Source organism: Panthera tigris, chromosome B3, assembly GCF_018350195.1.
Source record: "Panthera tigris isolate Pti1 chromosome B3, P.tigris_Pti1_mat1.1, whole genome shotgun sequence".
Lineage (NCBI taxonomy): Eukaryota > Metazoa > Chordata > Mammalia > Carnivora > Felidae > Panthera > Panthera tigris.
The window spans coordinates 129,496,038-129,514,455 of NC_056665.1; the positions used below are offsets into that span (position 1 = coordinate 129,496,038).

The following is an 18,418-nucleotide window of genomic DNA, read 5'->3' on the forward strand; positions in this document are numbered from 1 at the left end:
TGTGAAGCTGACTTTGCTATCAGTAAAAGGATGCTGACAGTGGGTTCCAAAAAGGAAAAACAACATGCAACATGAGACTGATCAAGCCCATCGGTCTCAAGCATAGAGACAAATAAATATAGCTACGGCAATATTTTTTGCCTCACTGGTCATTAATAATGTGTCAGCAAGCATGAGACCATTTCCATCCGGCTACTATATTAATGCCAATTTAGGAACAAAATAGGAGTAATTGACTCAACATGTCTACAGTCACTTGTTTACCTAAGAATAAAACACTGAGAGGCATATTGGCAAATTAAATGAAAATGAATCCTGGTCATAATCAAATAAAAATACAGTACATCCAAAGACTGTTCTAGTGTTGAACTTTCCCCCATGAACTAATTAGCTGGCTGGAATGTCTTTCTAAGTGTCATCTTATTCAGCTTTTTAAAATGCAAGATGTTAAAGGGAAATCCACATTTTATTGTAAAGCTGGAATATAAGTCTTTGGCTTTGTTATTCAAAATGGAAGTGGATTTATTTTAAGGTGATTTTTTTTTACTAAGCATAAAAATAGAAATTCTAGTAAATTTTAAATCCAGGACGAATGCCCAGAGTTCTACCCATATACAGAAAAACTATGAAAAAATTGTTACCATCGTTGTAATCTAAGTGTTAGAATAAAATCTCGTGAAGCTGGTACGTCACTGCCCACACTCAGTACTTAAGGGAAATAAGCTGGATTCATTTTTTCTGAGTAAATAATGATAGGTCAGTGTTTGGTATGTATTTTTCTGGGAAGCAATAAGGCTCCAGAGAATGTTTTATAAATGTGTGATGTTGGAATAAGCAGAAAAACAGGTTCAAATCATTTTTTATCTGAACTTTTGTTTCTTATTGAATAAGAGATTTGAGTAAGAAATCTCTACAAAGAAACCTAAAAAGCCTGGTATACAAACTTGGGCATAATAAGTACTCAGCTAATACTTATTATGCAACATGAACTTAGGGAGAATGTGAGTTTGGCAATCAGATAAGCATGAATTAGAAAATTTATCAGACCTCAGATAGCTTACTTCTTGTCTCTCAGTTTCTGCACTACGAGTAAAGAATCTATTTCAGGGAAGGAGATGAGAAAAAATGAACATAATATGTGAAAGAATCTAAAATTATACTTTACATAAGAAGTCCCATTAACCAGTTTCATCCTTGAATAAATAAATTTTGAGGCTGAAATTCTCATTTCTAAAACAACTGTGAACTGTTATTCACAATACTGACAGGTTAGTTAAGAAGTCTACTGGAAGGGGGGCACCTGGGTGGCTCATTTGGTTAAGCATCCGACTTTGGCTCAGGTCATGGTCTCGTAGTTCCTGAATTTGAGCCCCGCATTGGGCTCTGTGCTGACAGCTCAAAGCCTGGAGTCTGCTTCGGATTCTGTGTCTCTCTCTCTGCCCCTCCCCTACTCGCACTCTGTCTGTTTCTCTCTTAAAATTAAACAAACATTAAAAATTAAAAAAATATATATATCTACTGGAAGAGTGGCTAGGTGGCTTAGTCAGCTAAGTGTCTGACTCTTGATTTAGGCTCAGGTCATGATCTTACCATTTCTGAGATTGAGCCTGTGTCAGGCACTGAGCTGAAAGCACTGAGCCTGCTTGGGATTCTCTCTGTCTCTCTCCCTCTGTCTCTCTCTCTCTCTCTCTCAAAATAAATGAACTTTAAATAAATAAATACATAAATAAAGATATACATAAATACATTAATAAATAAAAGGAAGTCTGCTGGAGATGATATAAAAGCTGGCATGTTTCAATATGGAAAGACAGTCTTAGGATAAGCATGGCTAAAGGAGGTGAGGAAGAAGCTGGTCTCTGAAAAGCTCAAAAGGCTTACAGAGATTTAGGGACAAATGTCTTCCAGAATGATTCAGCCTATTTTATGTGCCTTGAAATGTACCAGGTATTTCAATATTTAAATTTAAATATAAAATTTTATTCAATTTATCCTTTTTAAAGTTATACATAATCAAATAATGGCATGAAGAACTGGATGGCTGAATAACTGGGTGACTGAATAACTTCATAATTGAACTTGAAAAGTGAACTTGAACAGTATTATTAGTTGTAAAATTCTTAGCCATTTACTGAAACCATTCCAGCTTCTAATTCTTACAAGACTGAATGTTACATATGCTAACAACAGTACAGGAATCTACTTAAGAAAAAATAAAGTTGAGAAAGAATTGATAGTATAAATCAGCTTTAGTGACACCACCCACATCAAGGTGACATCAATCTTTATTAAGCAGCTACAAGACTTCCTGAGATTTTTATGATGAGAATTTCTCTTTTAGCCAACAAATCATAGAGTTTCAGACAGAACTGTGCTGCACTCCTGTTTGTATAATCAAACATATGCCATAGAATCATAATACGATCTCTCTACCCACGTTAGCAAAAATTAATGTTTGATTAATGCATTTGATTGTTAAAGGCACACTTTTCCCCAGCTCCATATGGCATTTTTCTAAGATAGAATTTTCACCAGAAAATTAAAAAGCCTGGTGAATGTTTTCCAGTTTTCATCTAAGAATTGTGCTATCTGTCTTGATATTCCAATTTTGAGAATATTTCAAATAGTATGACAAACATTTTCTTGTATATATTGTTTATATAAAACACCTCTGTACATTTTTCATCAGAGGAAAATGAACCTTTACAGAAAAAAATAAATTCGTAAAGACATCTTGAAATTAGGTCAAAAGGGTTTAGATATGTTTCTATACATAAGGTACTTGAGGAGAAAAAAACCATAAATATATTTTTATTCGATTAAATTAAATATATTTTATTATAAGAAAAAACACCGTTGTCATCCTCAATGTAGATAACAATTGGGATTCAAATATAATTGAGAAATTTTAAATACTTGTATTTCATTCCAAGAAAAAAATCGGAGGAAAAAAAAAATACCAAACTTAATCTAAAGTAGCTTTAAAAGAACAACGTGAGGCTTCTGGAACAGCAAATTAAAGAAAATGACAAAATCTCTCTCCAAAAAGCAATGATAAAAACTGGACAAATTGTCAAAAATAACCATTTAAGCGCTCTGGAAATTGACCAAAAGCATACAACAAATGAGAAACATGACGTTAAGGATCTCAACTGAGCGTCCATAAACACCTTGAGGGATTGTGGGAGTTTAGTCCAGGGCCGTGTTCTTCTTACCCATCCCAGCTCTGTCATCCAGACATTCTACCTAGGAGTGCAAGCCATGGCCTCAGGACTAGCAGGCTCACTGCCAGAAAGGCTGCATGCACAACACTGTGTGCAAACTTAGAAGAGAGCAGAGGAGCCCTAATGAGCTACTGAATTTTAAGAGATCTATGGGCAAAATGTGAGAGTTCTACTCTTTCAAAGTGTGTGAGCGTAACCTCTGAACAAGCACTGGATGAAAACTAAGCTATGTTGACCCAAAAGCTACATCAAAGAAGCTGACCTTAAAAATAAAAACAAGAATTAAAGAAGACAAAAACAGAAACAAGTAACTGAGCAGAGACATGGCCACAAATTAGTCCAAATAAACAAACATGAAAACAGGAGAAAATATCAATCTTGATGGGACTCAGAGTCTAGAGTTGTTGCAATATTACTGCAGTGTAATTCTACAAGTCCAGCTTTTGGGGTTCCTGGGAGGCTCAGTCGGTTGAGCGTCTGAATTTGGATCAGGTCATGATCTCGTGGTCTATGAGTTCGAGCCCTGGTTGGGCTCTGTGCTGACAGCTCAGAGATTTCAGATTCTGTGTCTCCCTCTCTCTCTGCCCCTCCCCCACTCTCTCTCTCTCTCTTTCAAAAATAAATAAACACTAAAAGAAAAATTTTTAAAGTCTAGCTGCTAACAAAACAGGATGAGATATGTAAAGAAACTAGAATTTTTGACCCATTAAGAAGTATACTGTAACTCCTAGAGCAACAGCTAAGAAAAAAAAATACAGAAAATAATTCGAGAAAAGAATTTAAATGGAACATTAATTATCTACATAACACCAAGAAAGGAAGTAAAAGAGAGAGACAGAAAGAGAGAGGGAGAGAGAGAGAGAGAGAGATGGAGAGAAGGTGAAGCATACAGGAAACAAATAGCAAAATAGTAAATATAAATCCAGCCATGTCAATAATGGTAGCAAGCATGTATGGATTAAAAACTAATCAGGGGCATCTGGGAGGCTCAGTCAGTTAACTGTCGGACTTCAGCTCAGGTCATGATCTCACCATCGGTGAGTTGGATCCCCACATCGAGCTCTGTGCTGACAGCTCAGAGCCCAGAGCTTGCTTCAGATTCTGTCTCTCTTTCTCTTTGCCCCTCCTCCACTCACACTCTGCCTCTCTCTGCCTCTCAAACATGAATAAACATTAAAAAAAAAAGACATTAGGAAAAATTTGTTTTTAGATATAATATGGACACTTTCTAATTATAAACATCAATTCACTTGGGAGGTATGTTAATTACAAATACACATGCACCTGACAAAAGATTAAAAAATACATGAAGCAGATTTACACAATGTATAGGAGAAATAAGAAATTTAACAAAATTATTTGGAGAATTCAATGCCCTACTCCCAACATTAGCCTGCTCAGCTAGAGTGAAAATCAGCAAGACTCTTAAGGACTCGAGACATAAGACCATAAAAGACATTACTGATGAAGATGAGCAAATGGACATTTATAGAACACACTATCCAATAGCAGCAGAAAAAAAAGTATATGGAACATTCTCCAGGAAAGGCTAAGTTCTGGGTCATAGGAATTCTCAATAAATTTAGAATAATTGGATTCCTACAACATATGTTCTTTGATCCCCATGGAATTACATTAGAAATCAAAAAAAGGAGAACTTGAGAAATTCAAAAATATTTGGAATTTAACTAGCATACTTCTAAACAAACAATGAATTCAAGAATAAATCACAAAGGAAATCAGAAGATATTTTGAGTTGAACAAAATGAAAACACAATATATAAACATTAACGGCATGTATCTAAAACAGGGCTTACATAAAAGTTTATAACAGAGATGCCTACATTAGAAAAGGAATATTTCAGAGCAATAACCTGTGAGTTCATTTTACAAAGCTAGAAAATAAAAGAACAAATTAAGCCCAACACAAACAAAAAGAAGGAAATAAGATTAGAAAAGAAATAAATGATACCAAATACAAAAAAATAACATAAAAGTGAATCCCCAAAATTTTATTGAAAGAAATCAACAAACCTGTCAAAAATTTTTTAGAGTTGGCAAGAAAATAAGACAATAGACAAATTAACAAAACTAGGAATAAAAGGGTGGCTATCACTACTGATTTTACAGAAATTAAAAAGATCAGAGGGAATATTAGGAATAACATTTTGCCAACGAATTGGACAATGTGGATAAATCTGAACAACAACAAGAAAAACAATAAGAAAAGAATATGTGAATAGATGTGTAACAAATGAAGAAATTAAATTAGTGAGTAAAAATCTTCTCACAAAGACCAGGCTCCCATGTCTACACTGGTGATTTAATCAATCATTATATGAAGCAAGTAATAACCATGGCTCCTGAACTCATCCAGAAAAAGAAAGAAGTAACAGAAATGGAAATTTTTCTTTAGAAAACGTAGAGCAGGAGGGAGGGAATACTTTCCTAATTCATTTTGTGAGGCAACTGCTATCGTAATCCTACCAGAGAGGAAAATCAAAAGACATCAATAGGGGAAAAAAGTACTAGCCAATAGATCTCATGAATATGGATGTAAAAATCCTCAGGAACACATTCGCAAATAAACCCAGCCACACACACAAAAATGATTGTATGCACGCCATGCCCACATGAGGTTTATCTCAGGAATGGAAGGTTGGTATAAATATCCCAAAATCAACTAATGTAATGCACCATATTAATAAACTAAAGTACCAAACCTCATGATCATATTGATAAATGCACAAATACATTTTGAAAAATCTTTTATCCATGGACGGTGATTTTCAACAAATTAGGAATAGAAGAGAACTTCCTAAAACTGATAAAGAGTCTCTATAAAAGTCCTATAGCTAAAAAAGCTATAGCTTTTTCCTGATTTTAGGGGGAAGCATTTGGTGTTTCACTGCTAAAGTGAAAATTTTAGTTTCAAATGGTAAAATACCAAATGCTTCCCTCTTAAGATCAGGAAAAAAGCAAGGATGCCTGCTCTCAACACTTTTATTCAACACTGCATGCATTGAAGGTGTATAGGTAGTGAAATAAAACAGAAAAACAGAAGAAAATGATAAATAAATAAATGGTATCTAAATTGGAAAGAAAGAGATAAGATTTTTTATTTGCAGATGACCTGATTCTGTATGTAGAAAATCCAAATAAATCACAAAAAACTACTAAAGCTTTAAAATAATGTCAGTATCAAGATCACAGGATTTAACATCAATATAGAAACATTAATTAAATTTCTGTACTAGCAGTGAACATTTGCAAATGAAATAAGACAAACAATTCCATTCACAATTGCATGAAAAATGAATAAAATATTTAGAAGTAACATTAACAAAAGCAGTACAAGACTTGTGTTCTGAAAATTACAAAATGCCTCTGCGAGAAGGAAGATTTAAATAAATGGAGAGGCATTCCATGTCCATGAATCAGAAGACTAAATGTATTAAGATGGCAATTTGTCACGAATTGATCTATAGATATAATTAAGTCACTTTCAAAACCCCAGCAGGCCTTTGTGTTGGTGGAAATTGACAAGTTGTTTTTAAAGTTTATAGGGAGGGGTGCCTGGGTAGCTTAGTCAGTTGAGTGTCCGCCTTTGGCTCAGGTCATGATCTTACAGTGTGAGTTCGAGCCCAGAGTCGGGCTTTGTGCTAACAGCTCAGATCCTGGAGCCTGCTTCAGATTCTGTGTCTCCCTCTCTCTCTGCCCCTCCCCTGCTCATGCTCTGTCTGTCTCAAAAATAAATAAAAGCATTCAAAAATATTTTAAAGTTTATAGGGAAATGCAAGGGACCCAGAGTAGCCAAAACTACTTGACAGGAGAATAATGTCAAACACTTAACATTTTCCAATTTCAAAACTTGCTATAAATCTACACGAAGCAAGGCAGCATGGTCCTGGTATAAGGATGGACTTATAAGATAAATTGAACAAAAATGAGTTCAAAATTAAACTCTTCACATTAATGGTAAAAAAGAACAAGGCCACAGTTAGATTTTATGGGTTTAAATTTTTTGTCCAGTAACAATCACCTGGTTGGTTTATTTTATTCTTTAGGCTTATTTATTTATTTTAAGAGAGACAGAGAGTGAGTGGGGGGAGGGGTAGCCATAGAGGGAGAGAGGGAGAGAATCCCAAACAGGCTCCATGCTGTCAATGTAGAGCCTAACGCATGGCTTCAACTCACAAAACCAAGAGATCATGATCTGAGCCAAAATCAAGAGTCCCACGTTAAACCTACTGAGCCACCCAGGCGCCCCACCAGGGAGGTTTTTAAAGCACATAGTTACCTAGTAGCAGGACCAAACAAAAAGAAACGCATAAAATTTGAGAGTCTTACATCATTTGATTTATTTCAAAATTACATTAAAGTAATGCTAGTTGTAGGACAGTGTCAAAGATAAACACCACCATACGTTAATTTCAAGGAGAACAGATTTTATTCAGTAACTACGGATTGTAGGGGCAAGTGCTGAGCTCCATTCTATTTGTTCAGAGGTGATGGGATGTTTGAAAAGAGAATAGAGAGGAGGGAGTGGAAATTTCAGGGGCTCCAGCAGTCAGGGAAGTGAAAACTCACAAAAAGCAGAGGGAGGTGGTCCAAGTGAAACCCATCTGGGTTTTCTAACTGGCACTTACCAAATGTAAGCCTCTCCCTTTGCACAGAGACTGGGAAACAGGGGCCCTATCCTCAGACATTGGCAGCAACAGAGTAAATTCTTTTGGCAGCCTTGAGTTTGCTCAAGCAGGTACTTGAAGAGGGTCTAGAGACATCCTAAGGGTACTGACTTGAGCTGTTACAAACTATAGTAATGTTTGCTCAGGTCTTTATAGGCCAAGATGGAGGCATAGTAGAAAAAATCTGACTAAGGTTTGGTCAAGGAGATAATCATCAGCAGCAAGGATTTTAAAATGTACTCTGTAAACCACCTACACGAGAACTTTGGAGTAATTATTGGAAAAATGATTTTTGAATCTTACCCAGAGTTATTAAATTAAAATATTTTGTTTAGGACCCAAAACATATTAGAAATCAACCCAGATGATTCAGACATAAATGAAAGTTTGAAAACCACCTGTTGAGAGTGACCAAGTTTTGGAAATGGATATGCACTGTAATTTTCACAACTGCTTAGATGAAAACAAACATGAGGATATAATAATGATAGCAAACATACATTAAGAATTTAAATATGTGCCAGGCTTGTTTTAAGAATTTTACATGTATCAACTCAATCCCATATTACGTTTGGAATATTGATTTTAATGATAAAGAAAACTATACACAGAGAGGTAAAGCAATTTACGTAAGGTCATATAGCAGAGCAAGAATTCAACCCAGAAATTTTGCCTCCAGAGGCTATATTCTAAGTCACTATATTATATATTTAATTGTGACATGATGATCAACAACCTATTTCCAACAGTCTTGAAAAAATTTCGTATGGAGATAGGAATGTGGTGGTCTTGCTAAATTTGACAAGACTTATTTTTGTGAAGTATTTGGGAGAGAGGGTGAAAGGCAGACTGCACCAGCTTAAAGTTAAGATGGTCAAAGAAAATAGAAAGAAAAAGTAAATATAAAAGAAAATGTATTAAATTATAAAGTAAGCATCTTTCCCTCTATTTGTAAAGGAAACCAATAAAGTAAAATTTAATTTTTGGAAAACATAACAAAATAAATAAGAATTTAGTAAGACTAATTAAGGGGGAAAAGTGATAAATCTATACTATCAGAAAGATATGAGAAAGATATTATGCTTGGCTGGCATAGTTGGTTAAGCATATGATTCTTCATTGCGACTCAGGTCATGATCCCAGGGTCCTGGAATCAAGCCCCATGTCTGGCTCTGCACTGACAGTGTGGAGCCTGCTTGGGATTCTCTCTCTCCTCTCTCTGCCTCTCCCCTGCTTGTGCATGTGCTCTATGTCTCTTTATCTCTGTCAAAATAAATAAATAAACTTTAAAAATATATAAGATATTAAAGATAGAGCTTGAAGATATTCAGATGTTAAAGACATTAGAAATGTAAAGAATATATGTTTCACCAGAGCAAGGGCCTAATGAAAGGTGGCAAAAGGGAGCCCAGAAGAGAGTAGTTGATCCATTCTCTAAGAAAGATTGGTATGATGTGAAAGCACCAGCTATGTTCAATGTAAGAAATATTGGAAAAACACAAGTCGTGAGAGCTCAAGGAAGCAAAATTGAATCTGATGGCCTCAATGGTAGTGTTTTGGAGGTGAGCCTTGCTGATCTGCAGAATGATGAAGTTACACTTAGAAAAATCAAGCAAATTGCTGAGGACGTACAGGGCAAAAACTGTCTGACTAATTTTCATGGCATGCGTTTTAACCCTGACAAAACGTGTTCCATGGTCAAAAATGGTAGACCATGATTAAAGCTCATGTTGATGTTAAGACTACCGATGGTTATTTGCCTTGTGTATTTTGTGTTGATTTTACTAAAAAAATGCAACAATCAGATTTGAAAGACTTCTTATGCTCAGTTCCAACTGGTCCACCAAATTTCGAAAAAAGACAATGCATATCATGACCTGAGAGGTGCAAATGACTTAAAAAAAAAAAAAGTCAATCAGCATCAGACAGCATCAAAAAGAGACATAGGAGGGGCGCCTGGGTGGCTTGGTCGGTTAAGCGTCCGACTTCGGCTCAGGCCATGATCTCACGGTCAGTGGGTTCGAGCCCCGCGTCGGGCTCTGTGCTGACAGCTCAGAGCCTGGAGCCTGTTTCGGATTCTGTGTCTCCCTCTCTCTCTGCTCCTCCCCTGTTCATGCTCTGTCTCTCTCTGTCTCAAAAAAATAAATAAATGTTAAAAAAAAAAAATTAAAAAAAAAAAAGAGACATAGGAAAAGCTTATAAATCTACTTATCCACTCCATGATATCTTTGCTAGAAAAGTAAAAATGCTGGAGAAGCCCAGGTTTGAACTGGGAAAGCTTATGGACCTTTCTGGTAAAGGTAGTAGTTCTGGAAAAGCGACTAGAGATGAGACCAGTGCTAAAACTGAACAAGCTGATGGGTCTGAGCCACCAGCCCAAGAATCTGTGTGAAATTCAGACATTTAATGGTGACAGATAAAAAAATCCTATTGGTGAAAATAAATAAACAAATAAATAAATAAACAAATAAAATTGAAACTGTATATTAATCTGACAATTTAGATGCTGCAATTTGAGGAAAATATAACTTAACAGTACTAAAAGGAGAAATAGACAAATCTCAGTAGCATTGTTTTTCTTTTCAGAACATTACATTCATTATTTTAATAATCTCACAATAATCTCCCGATTTAGATGATTTCACTAGCAAATCTTTCAAAATATTTAAGAAAGGGAAAAATACAAAATCTTCTATTTAATAAAGATAAAATCATTCTTAGATCCTTTTTTTTGAAGTGAGGATAATCTTTATATCAAACCCTATCAAGGACATTAAAAGAAAAACTATAGATCAATTTCTCTAATATATATTATTTCACAAATCTAATAAAATATTAGCAAATTGAATCCAGTAATACCAAAAGTGGGGTTAAAATGAGCTGAAAGTCTTCATTCTTTTTACCTGTGTGAGATACTTACTTGGTAAATACCAAGAAAATTACTTATTTCTTAAAAGTTTAGAAAAGTAATAAAATTGGAGTCTTATGCCATTAAAAATTATTTTAATCATTGAATGTCGTTCTACCTATATATTTTTGTTTTTTTGATTTTTGGACCAAGTGTTTTCAATTTTCTTTTTTTTTTTTTTTATTACTGACATTTCTTTAAGTCAATTGACTACTCAAATTTTTCACATTTTCTTTATTAAAATTTTATATCTAAAGAGTTATGTGTTACATATGCTATTTTTATTCTATTGGTTACAATTAAATCTTTAACAAAATCACTTGAAAAAAGATAAAAACAATTTCATGATTAAGTTTATCTAGAAAGGAGTTTTTAAGAATATTTTATTTTTTAAAGTATATTTTAAATATTATCACTCCTTAACATCATCCATTTCATCATTGTTTAGTATTTTAGTTGCTCTTTAGTATTTATCCGCCCAAAATTAATCATCATTTTTATTATGCACATCACTGTCGATAGTTACTTATGTTTATTACTGTTTACTAATTTTAACTGCTTTTCAGATTCTTTCTTTCCTTCTGGATTTATTTCCCTCTTTCTGAGGTCGAGAGTTTAGGACACTTTTTAACTATGAATTATAATAGCAAAACTAAATTTTAGTTAGGTTTAAAATAACTAAACTCTTGAACTCAATTTTTTTTTTCTGAAAAACAACTGGTGTAGTTTAGTTATCATCTACTTTTCTCTTTGGTGTGATTTACGATTTTCTTTTTAGTTGTATTTTTTAATTCTATTCCAAAGTGTTCAGACGTAGATTTGCTTTTGGTGTAGTCCTTGAATTGGTATTTTGATTTAACCTCAGGTTGTGAGATTCATCATCTCTTAAAATCTCATCTTTGTACATTGCTTTGACTACTGATTCATTGCCATTTTCTTTATCATTTTGATATTCCTATAAGACATATTTTGCATCATGCAATGTATCTTTCAGGTCTGTTTTTGAAACATTTTCTCATATAGTACATCTGTTTTTAACTGTGCTGTCCATACAAATATTTACACAAATATAGCTCTAGTTAACTAATTTTGTCCTTAGATTTGTACGTGATATGCTATTTTAACCATTCATTGAATTTTTAGTAATAAAGACTTTATAGAAATTACATTTCATTTCTTTTCATATGTATACTATTTGTTCATAATAATTTAAAACATACTACTGTAACATATATTTCAAATTTTATGACTTTTATTTATAGTCCTTGGGGAACAGATTTTTCTATTTAATCTTCTGATGATCCTCATTTAAAATTTTTCTTTCTCTCTTTCTTCCTTTTTCTCTCTCTTCCTTCCTTTCTTCCTTTCCTTCTTTCTTCCTACCTTCCTTCCTTCCTTCCTTTCTTCTTCCTTCCTTCCTTCATTCCTTTCTTTCTTTTCTTTCTTTCTTTTTTTCTTTTCTTCTTTCTTTTCTCCTTTCTTTCTTTCTTTCTTTCTTTCTTTCTTTCTTTCTTTCTTTCTTTCTTTCTTTCGCCTTTCTCTCTGCCTTTCTTTAATTGTAGGCTCATCTTCTGCCCAGTTTGCTTTCTTTCATGGTGGTTACATCTACCCATGTAATGTCATCTTGTCATCTACCTTCCATGATCTTAGACAATGTATATTGCTTCTTCCTAGATCAAAAGAATATCAAAAGTTTTGTTCTGGCTTTATTTCTTTCTCTTTAATTAATTAACTAATTAATTTATTTATTTATTAAAGTTTATTTATTTATTTTGAGAGAGAGAGAGAGAAAGCACAAGCAGAGTAGGGCCATAGAGAGAGACAGGGAGAGAGAGAATCCCAAGCAGGCTACACGCTGTCAGCGCAGAGCCTGATGCAGGGCTTCAACTCCCGAACCATGAAACCATGACCTCAACCAAAACCAAGAGTCAGACACTTAACTGACCGGGCCACCCAGGTGCCCCATTCATTTTTGTTTAAGTCCTGACCACACAAACTATATAAATTCAGACACCTGACAGGCATGTGTGCTTAGTTTTTCAATCTCATGAAACAACTAACACATACCCTCCTCCCTCAACCCGGTACACAATTTCACACAGATATTCAGTTAGTTGGCAAACTCTCTGATCCTCTAATAGTATTTTTAGATGTACTTTCTTGCATCTTATTGGAACTACATGCATAATCTGGATGTATGATATAAATTGAATTCCAACTTCCTAACTCCCTGAGAGCTCAATCTCTTCTTTTTTATGTCACTAAGGGTGCTAAAATCCAGCCCCGGCTAGTGCCTTTAGTAAGACCAAAACAGAAGTATTTACTGATGAGTCCAGGTTTCATTTATTTATTTTTTTTCATTTTAAGCATTAGATATTCTCTATCTCTTCCTTTTTGTTCTTCTCTTTCTACTTCTCTTCCAACTCCTCTTTTTTCTTCTATTTTATCTCAATTATTATTGGTTTATTTTATTTTATTTGTGCTAGTAAGTGTTTGTGGTAGAGTTGGGATAGAGTTAGTCAGAGCATGCCAACTCATTCCATCATGTTACCTGGTAAACCTCACATAAATATTATTTGATTACATTATTGAAGACATAATATTTGTCTGAGCTAATATTAGAATTTTATTTACTTTTTCTTTTTTAATTTATTAATTATTCCACCACTTAAGTTGGGTTAAGAATTGATGAGAAGAAATTTTCTACCTCCCATAGACTCAAACCATATACATTCTTTCTCTATCAACCCTACCTCTCTTATTATCTCTCCCTCTGTCTCTCTTTCTCTCTGTTTCTCTTTCTCTCTCTCTCTCTCAGTTGTTCATATATACAATCAAAGTCACCAAAATTTAGTGAGAGAAATAAAGACATATAAATCAGGAGTATGTTCATCCTGGAAAGGTTTGTATTGGCTCTTGGCTGTCTAATGTAACCTGTAGCTATCATAGATACTGGCGTGTGACGTGTATCTGGCTAACAAACACTTGTAAAAACAATATACGCATTAGCACATTATGATTTAGAGCTATTTATAAGCAAATGAAAAATTCCTGAGTAATGTTTAGCACTGGTAAAACCACTTCCTTTATTGTGGAAATAAAATGCAATAAAAGAATTGGTATGTTCATGTCTCTGATGATGTTCTCCACATTTGAAAGTTCTGGAAAAAGAGTTTTGTAAACTAGTCGGTAAGATTTCTCCTTTCTCCTATTTATTTGAGGTAATTAATGTCATCTACACATGTTCTTAATGATCCCTACTTATGAGTAGTAGAAATAAATCTGCATATGTCTTTTAGCTTTTTGTTCTTTCATCCTGAGGGAATGACATAACAATATTTGGTGTCACTCTAGCTCTATCAACTTAATTTTCTTTTAAATTAGAATTACTTATTTTTGAAAGGTAGTGATCTCCTTTGTATTTTTAAAATATTTATAAATCAGAAATATAAATGTAACTCCATAGATATCATATTTAATATTGATCAAATAATTTTCAAGTAAGTAAACCTGGAGTAACTTCTTAATAACTTTCCTGAAATTTTATTTCACTAACCAAGAAAAATTCACTTAAATTGTATATTTCTCTTTTGTATTTTCATCTCAGAATAGGTGACTGAGTTGTACAGAAATGACGATCTTTTTTTAGAGGCCAATATTTTTGAACAATAATATGACATCATGAACCACACTTAACAATTGTCTCAGGGATGAAGCTTTGAGGAAAATCCCAGTGTCTTGGCTGTTATTTATAAAGTAAAAGAGAGTAGAGAAGTCAAGGAACCACAATAAAAATGATTCTCCCTTGCTTTAAGCATCTTTGATATACAATTTTAGCCGGAGGATTCTCAACCATACAGCTGATATTGATTTGAGCAGGCGATAGGGTAACAACTGCCTTTAACCAAGAAAATTATTTTGTGTTCTGTAATGGAAAAAATGATAGTGGTCCAGGTGATTCATATTCTAGGCCCTGTGGCAAATCCATTGATTATTTTATATTTTATTGCCACTGTGCTGAAAGTGGAAGATTTCTTTCTCGTGTTCTCTATTTTGGAAAATAAAAAATGGCACTGGTGTTTTTACAGAGTTATAATCGTTCAAGAATGTAGGGTGGGTGGTGGGTTTTGTTGGGTCCTCGTGTGTGCCTTCCCTGGTGTTTTGCATGTTAAACCCTTTATAGTTGTCTACCAAATGCCTGCAATAGTCCAGTATCTTTGCTAGGTACTATCAGAAAGTAATAGCAAAGAGTAAGCTTAATTCCAATATGATACGTATATGTTTGTATATATGTAGGTATGTGTGCAGGTATATGTGCATTTTTCTCCTTACCTAGAAATTCAGGAGACAATCCGTACGATGTTTTCTGATAGTGCCTGTCATTAAAACAGTAGGTCACAGTGAGCATCTGTACAACTTTTTTAAAATAAAGTTACAGAAGACTCCTTGAGTTTTCCGATCCGTCACGGTGGTAGCGAATGATGGGTTTCATCTGCGCCTCTACCCTGTTCGAATGAAAGGCTCTAGAGACATTATTCCATGTTGCAGTAAGTCTTTGCTTTGGGACAAACCGAATCAAAGTCAGTAGGCAAAAATACAGGTAGTCCTTGAACCCTGAATGATAGACCAAGCACAACTTAATTGTCAACTACACCATTAGCTCCGAAGCTGGCCTGTATTTGCTGTCAGGGGCACCATGCCAGTGAACAATTAGTTCAGTTCAGGATAAGCATATGAGTACCTTTACACACATATGTACATCTTATAAGTGTGAGTAGAATTCATTTTTTCCTCAGTCAACTGAAATTTCATGAATAAAAGTCAGCTAAAAATCACTATGACAATGAAAGCGCAACTATGGTTTTGATTGTGAAAATTCCCTCTGCTGTCAGTCCCTTCCAAGAATTCTCTAATTATCTGACTAAATGTTTAGGTTCACCTATGCTTCTGCCTTTACCCATACCCCCTTGCTTATTTTTTTTTTCTGTTGATTCTTGCTCAAATCAGAAAAAAAAACTCTGCCAGCTTATCTTAGGAAGTTTGATGTGGTATAAGAAATTATCATAGGCTGGGTGATTTCAACAACAAACATTTATTTTCTCACATTTGTGAAGGCTGGAAGCTTAAGATCAGGGGGCCAATATAGACAGCTGCCCTCTTGTATGGTGAAGCAGGAAAGGCCTATGTGTTTTCCTCTCCTGAAGATACTAATTCCACCCTGGGGGCTCCACTTTCAATGAATTTAATTTTCTCCCGAAGACCCCACACCCTAAAACCGTCTTATTGGAGCCTAGGGTTTCCATATGTGTGTCATTGCTTGTGAAAGCGAATGTTTGCGACACCGTCTTTGCATGTGTGCCTGAGGGCACCGTTGTGTGCTTGCATACCTGTAAGGGTGTGCACATGTGGATTTTGAAGACACTACCTTTAATCAAAGGGGGACCTACTGCACCATTGGCTCCCTTACTGCGAAGTCCTTTTTATTATCACTAAATGAATTGCTGTATCTCCATTACCTTGGGATTCTTAAGGGCTGAGCAAGAAGACTGTGTAAGGCATCATCACTCCCACCTGTTCCACCTTGTTTAGCTCACCGTCTTTGAACCGAAGGTATATGCCTTGATCTCTCATGAAAATTAACTTCTACAAATCTGGTTTAGAATTTATTTCATATGCCAGTAAGATTCAACAGAAATCAGGCTCAAGCTGTTGAAAATGAAAAACATAATCCTGTCTACCTACCTTGAATAGTTTAAGAGCCCACCTGTAATTTATGAAAATAGATATAAAGCTAATGGATTAATTTTGAGAACTTACTCTATTTCAAGCATCTCTTTAAGTGTATATAGACTTCATTTGAAATCTTTACAACAAACATGTCGGATCCTATTATTGTATCCAATTTAATAGATAAATTGTGACATTATAAGGACAAGCAACTTGATTAAATTTATACGGCAAGTAAGGGAAGAATAACAGCCTAAGAAATACAAAGCCAGAAACCACTCTTAACCAATGGGGTGTCTGTTTAAGGATGGTCTAAATGATTGGTCTATCAGTCTTGGAGGTTCATTATAATAACCTGGGTATTCAAGAATTAATTCAATGTAATAGTCTATTGGAGTCCCTGGTTGGCTCAATCAGTTAAGTGTTGGACTTCAGCCTAGGTCATGATCTCACAGTTTTTGGGTTCGAGCCCCGTGTCGGGCTCTGTGCTGACAGCTCCGAGCCTGGAGCCTGCTTCTGATTCTGTGTCTCCTTCTCTCTCTGCCCCTCCCCGACCTGTGCTCTGTCCCTCTCTGTCTCTCAAAAAAAAAGAATATTGTAAAAAAAAAAAATTAAATAAGTCTATTGATACCATAAACTTTTCCATAAGTTAAAAAAAAGAAAAGAAAAAGAAAATTACAGTTAATGCGAATGAAATAATTGCATATGTTAGAAGTGCATTTTATAAAATCCATACGTTTTTCTCAATAACATATTTAAAATAGGAATACAAATATTCTCCAATAGAATAAAAATATGTCTTTTATTTCTGTAGTTCCTATTTACTTCATGGAGAAATGCAAGGTATTCTTTACAAAATAATTCAAAAAGAACAGGATCTTATCACCATTCCTGTTGGGAAATGTCATTTTAGCTGACATTACTATTTGTAATACATTTCAAATATTATATTTCCCTGTTATTACAGTCAAAAAAAATACAAGTATTTCAAACTTGCTAACCAAGCTGATTGAAAAACTGGTCGGCTAACCACAAAATTTTCCAGGAAGCTACACAGCCAACTATATTCTCTTCTCTTAATCTAACCAAGAAATACTTTCTATTGCTACTTGTAACACTTCAATGACTCACGTGATACACTACGTTGCTTCTTCAATTATATAAAAGGAATGCTCCATAAACTCAGACCCTGCTCAGGGCTGAGGCTTAATGTGATATACAGACTCTCCTGTGGTGTCAAAGCACAGAGACTTTGCTTACAAACTACTTTCCAGTGTGAACTGGTCGTTTCCTCTTCCACAGAAATATGATATAATCTTATTTCTTCTCCAGTTTTGACAACTTTCACCACAGTTTCCAAGAGGAATAACTATTTTTAAAAATTATATCATTTAGGGCAAAAACTAAATCAACTATAAGTATCTTTACAGTAGAGAAATATGCAGTGGTCAAACCACTATGTCTAATATAAACAACGTGAATATTAACCTGTCATATTGATAAGACACGATGTTGATGCATGTAGAGACTTAGGATGATTTTATTTGAATAAATCAATTTACTTCCAAATCAATTGTTATATATGGTATTCTTATAAAATGTATTTAGAAGCTTTTGTTATTTTCTTAGTTTAACTGAACTTCTATTTCATTGATAACTTCATTTATCTGTGAAATCTGAACCTATTCTTTCATATAAATGGCAGAGAAGAAGGGAAGGGGGAGGGTTAGAGTCTTCTAAGGTCTATTATATATTTAGATCTGTTAAATGTCTCTGTGTCAAAAATAATAATTTGTATTTTCTTAGTAAGTCAGCTATTTCATCTAGCATTCCTAATAAATCTGCCCAAAGCTGGATAAAATACTTTTATT

General features: G+C 34.4%; 1 pseudogene; it reads left to right on the forward strand.

Moving 5' to 3' along the window:
* The first annotated feature begins 1,827 nt into the window (after window positions 1-1,827).
* LOC102954907 lies at window positions 1,828-10,304 on the forward strand (annotated as a pseudogene).
* The last annotated feature ends 8,114 nt before the right edge of the window (window positions 10,305-18,418 follow it).